General features: G+C 31.7%; 1 long non-coding RNA gene across 1 annotated transcript; it reads left to right on the top strand.

Annotated features, from left to right (window-relative positions):
* The first annotated feature begins 4,085 nt into the window (after positions 1-4,085).
* On the top strand, positions 4,086-7,933 carry LOC127725679 (uncharacterized). Its single transcript, XR_007993102.1, has 4 exons — positions 4,086-4,336; positions 5,833-5,903; positions 6,574-6,694; positions 7,618-7,933. It is a non-coding gene; the product is annotated as an uncharacterized LOC127725679 (long non-coding RNA).
* The last annotated feature ends 903 nt before the right edge of the window (positions 7,934-8,836 follow it).

An 8,836-nucleotide genomic window follows, 5' to 3' on the forward strand; every position in this document is an offset into this window, starting at 1 on the left:
ACCAGTCTGATTAGGCTGCATACAGGGAACTCTACACATGTTTCTAAACAAGTTTCGAAGGGAGTTTTGTAAAAGATGTAATCCAAATTTTCCCTTATTTACTTCACACCAGTGCGTTTTTAAAACGGTCTTCCAATCATCACGGTAGGCCTCTAGTACGGGACTTATCTTTTGTATTTATTATTAATTTATTCTCTATCGGAGGGGGTGGACAGGGGGTACCCTTCTCCCACCTCCCACTTTTAGAATCTTTTTTCTCTTCCACCTATTTTTTGTCTCCCACCTCCCGCCCCCTTCTCCCACCTCCCTCAAAAGCTGTCCACCCCCTCCTATCTGAGCATGCATGAAATTTTGCCACTGTACACTAAGCAACCAGCAATCAGTCAAGCAATATTTCTCTTGCATAATAAAGCAAAATCGTAACAATAAATCGCAGATATTTGGTGAAATTATTCATTTTAGAAATGAAAGGAAAAATTATTCTTTGTATAATACAAGCTAGTTTACGGCAAGAGTTACACAATGGGTGGATTCGGGACTGCTGATCCTTTCGTAGGGAACACATAATTCAATCTCTGGTTATAGCAGGGTTCGTGTTGCTCAATCACATTTTTTTGTTGTTGACTTGTATATCAATTTGTTCTTTCTCCGGCATTTACCTAGAGGTTAAAGTTTAAATTCATTTAATTTTGTTTCCCAAATTTCAATTATTTTAACACAGAATTACCCGACCTAACTAAACAACCACCTTTTCCCCGTTTCAGATGAAGTGATCAAGCCTTTCTTTCTTCTCAATAATTTACATCTACACAAACCCAACTGACATGATGGTTTTCAGTATGGCGACAGATGAGGACTGTATTAAGGTTGGAATTCCGAAGATATTTGCTGTCAAAATGAACTCGCATTTGATATTCATGAAAAATATGCCATTGAACTGTACACAAACACAAATATATCAATAATAATAATTCTGTATTGTCATACAAGTTAAACAAGATACGTGTGAAAAATATTAATGATAAACAACAACAAATAACAAACATCCTTTGTTTCGTTTCGTTTCGTTTCGTTATGTCTTGTTTCGTTTCGTTCATTGCGTTTCGATTTTGTTTCTCATTTTAGCACAACCCGAAAATCACACAAGCGCTTTCGTGATAAAAATTTTACTTTTTAGTCCTTTCTTAAAAATAGATAAAACATTTAAAAATCAAACTTTCAAAAAAAGAAATGATCAAAACTGCATGTTAAGTTTAGTATTTTTATGGTTTGATTAAATTTCTAAAACGAATAATTTTCAAAATTTGGAATCTTGATATTTTAAAGTTTTGATCAAAAAAATTATAAAAAAAAAAAATTTAAAAACTTTTTAACATTTTGAATTGTTAAGTGTTACACACACCCTGAAGGATGTAAAACTTCTCACAAAATATAAGTTATTAATTTCTGTGCGCTTATATCTGCAAATCCTCGAATATATAAAAATTCAAATTTCATGCAGTATCATGCCTATAAAAAAATCCAAAGTCATGTTATCAATAAGTTTTAGAGCTATTTTCCTAATGCTTGTAGTCTAAATTGGAGTGGCCATTGATAATGCTAAAAAGAGGAAATTCAAAGATATAATTGAGTCTGAAAATATTGAAAATGATACCGTTGCCGGTAGTGAAATTCCTAGTGATATAATCACGGCATATATAGGATCCGTCGGAAATTTCAGTTACAAATATCAAGTGTTTATTATGGAATGTAAATGGTGGGTTTAAGGCGAAAATTAAAGATGTAAAAATTAAATAATTTTGTGTGCACTTATGATATTGTGTTTTTAGAAGAATGTTGGATAAATAATACATGTGATGTGGAAATTGATGAATTTATTTGTAAAGCAATCCCATTGTCAAAAAAGAAGTATAAACACGGTTGTGGTCTCTTTGTAATGATTAACAAATCTATTTTGCTTCATATGTGACAATAATTGAAATATCTTATGAAACATTTGTTTGGTTAAAAATATCTAAAGAACTAAAAGAGGGACGAAAGATACCAGAGGGACAGTCAAACTCATAGATCGAAAACAAACTGACAACGCCATGGCCAAAAATAAAAAGACAAACAGACTAATAATAGTACAGATGACATAACATAGAAAACTAAAGACTAAGCAACACGAACCCCACCAAAAACTGGGGGTGATCTCAGGTGCTCCGGAAGGGTAACTGGTACAGTAAATGACTATATCATTTGTAATGTATATTTACCACCCTATAGCTCTTCCTTTTTCAAGATACATGATGTGGACTTATTTTATGAACTGGAAACACAAATCATCAAGTACTCAGATGAATGTCCGAATATTTTTGTTTTTGGTGACTTTAATGCAAGAACTGCTCATTTAAATGATTTTGTATAAAATGATTTATTACATGATAGTATTTTAGATAGGGTTGGTGAATTATGTTTGCTTACGTTGCTGACGAGACTTTACCAGACCGGAGTAATCCTGACCCTGGAACCAATGATTATGGAACAAAACTCATCAACCTAAGTAAAAGTAGTGGGCTCCGAATTCTTAACGGTCGTCATGTAGGTAGTCTCGCTAATGATTACAAATACAGTTGTCCAAAAGGTATGAGCGTAATAGACTATTTATCAACTAGATCAAGTAATTTCGACATAGTGTCAAAATTCATAACTTGTAATTTTACTACTGTATACAGTGACCATGCACCCGTACATATTCAATTCAAGACTAATTTTTCTATTAAATGTAATGGTGTACAGTCCAATTTTGTGGATGCTGAGACATCCAAATTCTTTCGATGGAATGAGGAATATAAGGATATGTGTCGTAATGCACTTTTAATAAACTCTGACAATATATATAAATTCGACACTCCAGAATATAGAAGTGAGTCTCAGGATGATATGGATTCATGTGTGAACGATTTTACACGTCTTTTCATTGATATTATGGCTCCATTTTTTCAACAAAGTCATAAAAGTGGTACTGAAATAAAACGAAACTATAAGAAGGAAAATAATCATATTGATCAGCCTTGGTTTGATCAACGGTGTAAGGAACTTTATGTAAATTACTGCAAAACTTTAGCTATATTTAATGGTAATAAATCAAAGAATAACCATATTGAATTAAATTGTGTGAAGAAGACGTATAAAGAAGTACTATGAACGAAAACGTAGACGTATATATATATATATATGCGACAAGAAGGCGATACCCTATGTAAATTAAGGAAGGACAATCCTAAGAAATTTTATTCTGTATTCAAAAAGAGGAGAAAGGTCAACAGTGATCTAGCAGTAACTGACTTGTTTAATTATTTCAAAATTCTAGTATAAAATACTGACGAGCACAACAGAAGAACAGAAATGCCAGATAATTAATGTGGTGTTTTTGAAGAACTAGATATGGATATAACCATTGATGAACTTATTAAAGCTATTCAAGACTTAAAACACGGGAAAAGCCATAGTCCTGATGGTTTTTTAAACGAATTTTTCATTGAGTTTTAGGACCTCGTACTGCCCTATATATGTACTATTTTCAATGCTGTTCTGAGCTCCGGATATTTTCCGTCCACTTGGTCTGATGCTATTCTAGTGCCAGTATTTAAATCCGGGAAGTAAACGACCCAGCAAATTACCGTGGTACACTGTAAAAACAAGTGTAATTTTAAAAACATTTCAAACACTTGTAAGAAAATCGCAAATGTTTTATTTTAGACGCAAGTGTTTTAGAATAAACATGTGTGCTTTTGACAAATTTCTTCTGTTTATCGTTAAACACTCGTGTTTTATTTTAAACAGTTTACAATGACGGTAAAGAAATAGCCCCAATTTATTGTTTAGCGATTTATCAACATAAAGTCGAGTGATCAGCTTCAATAGCAAAGCCGGACACTTTAAATAGTAAAAAACGTCATGTAACTAAAGCTAACCATGCAATTCAGATAAAGAAAAGTAATTCCTGGTCTTTTTTGAATATGATTTTCTATGGCTTATAATTGAAATTTGGTTGAAAAAAACTATAAGTACTGAAAAAAGGGTAAAATTAAACAAATGCTAGACATGATCATCCGGGGGTGCAGCAATAAATATTGACAGAGGGTCATCGCTCAGATATTGTCAAAACGGATAAGCGTTTTTGACATATGAAAACTAAACACACAGAAAAACACTCGCGTTTTCGTAATATGATACACACGTGACCAGCCTTTAATACCGCCAAAGGTATCCAGTGTCCTAGCTGCAGCTGAGAGGGAAATGTACAACTACACAGGGCTAGAAGAATCATGATTACAATCTGGATTAAAAGGTACGTTTAATTGTTATAAAAATTATTGTCATCTAATTCGTGTTTTACTTTTCTTGTTTAATTGCATTGTGAAATTATCCTCGGACAAGCAAATTAGTATTAATATTTTAACCGATGTGGAATGTTTTGGTCGAAAGCCGCATCCCAGATTAATTTGGCGGCAATTTATTTACAAATGCTTTTACACGACTGACATAAGCGTTATAATATTTAATTCTAATATTTAATATAACTCTTTCTTTTGTGATCATTTAAATAAAATTGTTTTAAGTTAGGCTTAACTGCTGGGGTACAGCAAGGATTTTCATAGTAGTAAATTCTTCGTTTAGCGAGGGTAAACAGTATATCTTCCCATGTGATATAGTGATAAGCCTGACTAGTTTTCGTATGTGTATTCACAAAAGAAAATCTAAGAAACGACTGATTTACGAACGACAATACTCGACAAATTGTATTTTTGTGCATCTGAAAATCACCCCATTTAGGACCCCAATATATTTAGCAAGATAAGTTTTCTCCCTTGAAAGCAATTTTCTGTATTATTTTCCCGTAGTTTTTCAACAGACACACAACAAAGATGTTAGTTATTTTTTGTAAGACTATAATATTAACAATAAGATTACAAAATGTAAATTATGCTTCTTAATTGTTATCTCATAATCAATAGAAAAAATAAATGACATCATGTCGGGTTAACTTAAGCCTTAAGGTGTTTCACTGTTTTTGTTCCTGTGTCGATGTGTGTGTAACTCCAGGGACTTTCTATACTAAGTACTTAGTATAGAAAGTCCCTGGTGTAATACTAATCATGTTAATAATGTAGTTTGTTGATTTGTGGGTATGTATGTGTACATTGTATGTGTCTTTTGCATGTAAACTGTTATTAAAATTGAAAGAAAACAAATGAAAATCGAGATTAATCTACTGACAGTACAGTAGCAAATATAGAAAATTTCAGTGGCGGATCCAGAAATTTTCAAAAGGGTGGGGAACTGACTGCCTAAGAGGGGGCCCGCTCCAGTCATGCTTCAGTGATTCCTTAGATAATCAATCAAATTTTTCCAACAAATGGGGGACCCCCCCACCCCCACCTAAATCTGCCTCTGTTTTTTACACCTGAGACTATACATGTACTGTTATAGATTTATATAGTCTCAGTTCATATGTACATTCTGTAGCAAGGACTAGGTCATGCTAGTGATTTAAATATTTATATTGAAAAAAAATCATGATGATGGTGCAACAATTAACCTGTTAACTGAACAAATATAAAATTTTCAGGATAAAATGTACTTCTGTCTTCAGAATTCCATTTTATTTAGTATAAGTTGTTGTACAAATGTAAGACTTTACAAGGAGGTAGAATATCAGGCTAAAGTTAAAGACTGTAAGACAAATTAGGTTTATGGCCTGCAATCATAATTGTGTTGCCTATCCAATTTAACTACCTCATTTGTCTATTATTTTGTATCATATTTTATTTTACTGTTTTTCAGCAGTGAGTTCATTGGACAGCATTCAAAAGAAAAAAATTGAAGAACACAGAAAAGAAACACCTGAAATCATGGTATGTTATTTTTATGCCCCGGCCATAAGTGGCAGGGCATATAGTGCTACCTATGTCTATCCTTCTGTGACTTCAATATTTCCAAACAAAACAGTTGTCTTGACTTTGTTTTGAATAATGAAACATAAATGTACATATACTGAGTCATGTTAATATACATGAATAAGAAAAACAATAGTTTTGAGATATTTGTATTTGTGTGTTGCAGTACATATTATCAGGGTCTACCTTTTAATTTAAAGTCAACATTTTAACCAGAGCATTACACGTAAGCTTAAGGGTCCTCATATGACCATGATTTCATTGAGAAGAAAACAGAAAAAAACATTGAAAATACAAACTTAGATTTATTGGTAGAGTCATGCCAAACAAAATAATATGTGTTTCAGGTTTCAGTCATTTTGTCGGTATTGATTACAAAAATGGGATGTAGGTACATATAAGAATAAAATTTAGTATGATTGCCAATTAGATAACTCTCCATCAGAGACCAAATGACGTAGAAGTAAGCAACTATAGGGTACTGTATGGCCTTCAACAATGAGCAAAACCCATAACCAAAAGTGCAAATGCAAGCTATCAATTCAAACAATGTACATTTTCGTACATTGTACATATAAATTATACGATTGCAGACTAAATATCATAAAAACAAATATTTCTGTTCCAGATATTGGATGAATTTTAATATATCAAGATGCTGAAGTATAAATGAATATGAAGGTTATAGGAAGTAAACCTGAAAAAGTTCTGAGGTGTTTTACCAAAGATAAACAAAAAAAGAATTGAAGGTATGACTAGATTTACATAGTAACATGTATTTTTCAAGCAACTCCTATTTATGAAATCATTTTTATTCGTTTAAGATATTAACAAGATATGATAATTCATTTTTTATGACAGATATCATCAATATTTTGAGTATTATAATGAAAATAAACTGGTGTCATATATATTACCATTAAAAATTCAATATGACAAAATATCTGTACATCAACATATATGTATAAAAAGAAGATGTGGTATGATTGCCAATGAGACAACTCTCCACAATAGACCAAATGACACAGAAATTAACAACTATAGGTCACCGTACAGCCTTCAACAATGAGCAAAGCCCATAACGCATTGTCAGCTATAAAAGCCGGTCTTAGACCCCGAAATGTATCTACTGTGGACTTTATTCATAAGAGTAATATGATTGGTTGCTTATTAATAGAATGGTGTAACTTAAAAGATGTATAATGTTAACCCCATATGAAAGTACAGCTGAATAATTGCTTATCAGTTAACCCTTTTATAATGGAAAAGTGAGGTTTACCACTGATCTGTTAACCATTATTATCAGGGAACAGTGCAGCAATTCTCAGATTTGTTTACTTTCTTTTTTTACGCACTCAGTCTTAACATTTGTCCATTAGTTTTCAAGGTTAAGGTTTTTTTTTTTCTCCAGGAAATCACTTTGAACACAATAAATTTGGTATCTGTTGATTTTTAATGAACTTTACACATATATCTGCATATGTTTTGTAATTAACTGTGCAATGTATAAATAGATTTTATTTAGAATGACAATATATCAACTCACAATTATTTTCAAGAAAAGGGGCATCTAGATTCAAGTATATTAGGTAGTTAATATTCACTTTTAAGTTATGATTTAAACTTTATTACCTTCAAAGGCCATACATAAATGAATTGAACAATATTTCAGGAGGCAGAGTACAAATTTCTTCCTGAAACTGGATACTCAAAGGCAAGGGGAAGAAGTCGCATACTTTCATATCCATACATGAAAATGTTGTTGAAAACGAAGTGGATAAGTACACAAAAAGCCACCATGAGGAGGGACTCAGATCAGCTTTATATTTGAAAGGGACAAGAACAATTAGAAATGTCAGATATAGCGACTGAAACTTTATATTATTTTACATGTTCCATCTATTATACTGTTACAGTATCAATCTTGGAAAATATTTGTGATTTTATAAAGAATAATTGCAATGAATAAAATTTCATACATTTTTTTTTATTTCTCAGTATTTATGATGCCTATACAAAATTTTATATTAGTGTAGGAGATTACTCTTGGTATAACATGTACCTTGTTTTGGAAACAAACAACTGGTTGCACTATAAGGGTATTTTTTAGTTCGAACATTAATGAGTAAATAATGACAAAATACTCCAGTCATGAAACCTGACAAGTTTAAAATATTTGGGGTATAGGAAACTGCAAAGGACAAATTTTAGTGGTAAGATTTTCTATACAAGCCAATGATACAGATCTTGTCATTTGAAGAGCAAAAGGAACAATACTAATGCTTAGCTAAAACACATTTTAAAAACACACATTTCAAAACATACAATGCAAAAACACTTGCGGTGTACACATAAAATCAGACATGTGTTTAAACAAAAACATATCTCATTTATAAACACTTAAAAGTGTTTTAAAAGTGTCTCCTTCATAAACACTTAAAGGTGTTTTATATTAAACGCTGAAGTGTTTTAGGTAAAACATCATAGTGTTATTGACAAAACATGTGTGTTTTGAAGGGAAACATTAGTGATTACTGTATAAAACATTTTAAACGTTTTATATAAAACACAAGTGCTTAGAACTAAACACTTAAAAGTGTTTTAAAACTGTGTCTGATATGTGTTTTAAAAGTGTTTTATTTTGAAACACTTGTTTTTACAGTGTATAAGTCTTGTCAGCAATCTAGGTAAACTATTCACTACTTAGTATATTGAATAGTAGATTATTGAAGTGGGCATCAATGAGCGATATTTTATCTGATGCACAATTTGGTTTCCGTATAACGGTTACAGTACAGTAGATGCTGTGTTTTGTATATATTCTGTCATACAAAATTCTTTCTGTAAAAGTAATAGATTATATTGTTGCTTTGTTGACTATTTAAAAGCGT

This window comes from Mytilus californianus, unplaced genomic scaffold (assembly GCF_021869535.1).
Source record: "Mytilus californianus isolate M0D057914Y unplaced genomic scaffold, xbMytCali1.0.p SCAF_15, whole genome shotgun sequence".
Classification (NCBI taxonomy): domain Eukaryota; kingdom Metazoa; phylum Mollusca; class Bivalvia; order Mytilida; family Mytilidae; genus Mytilus; species Mytilus californianus.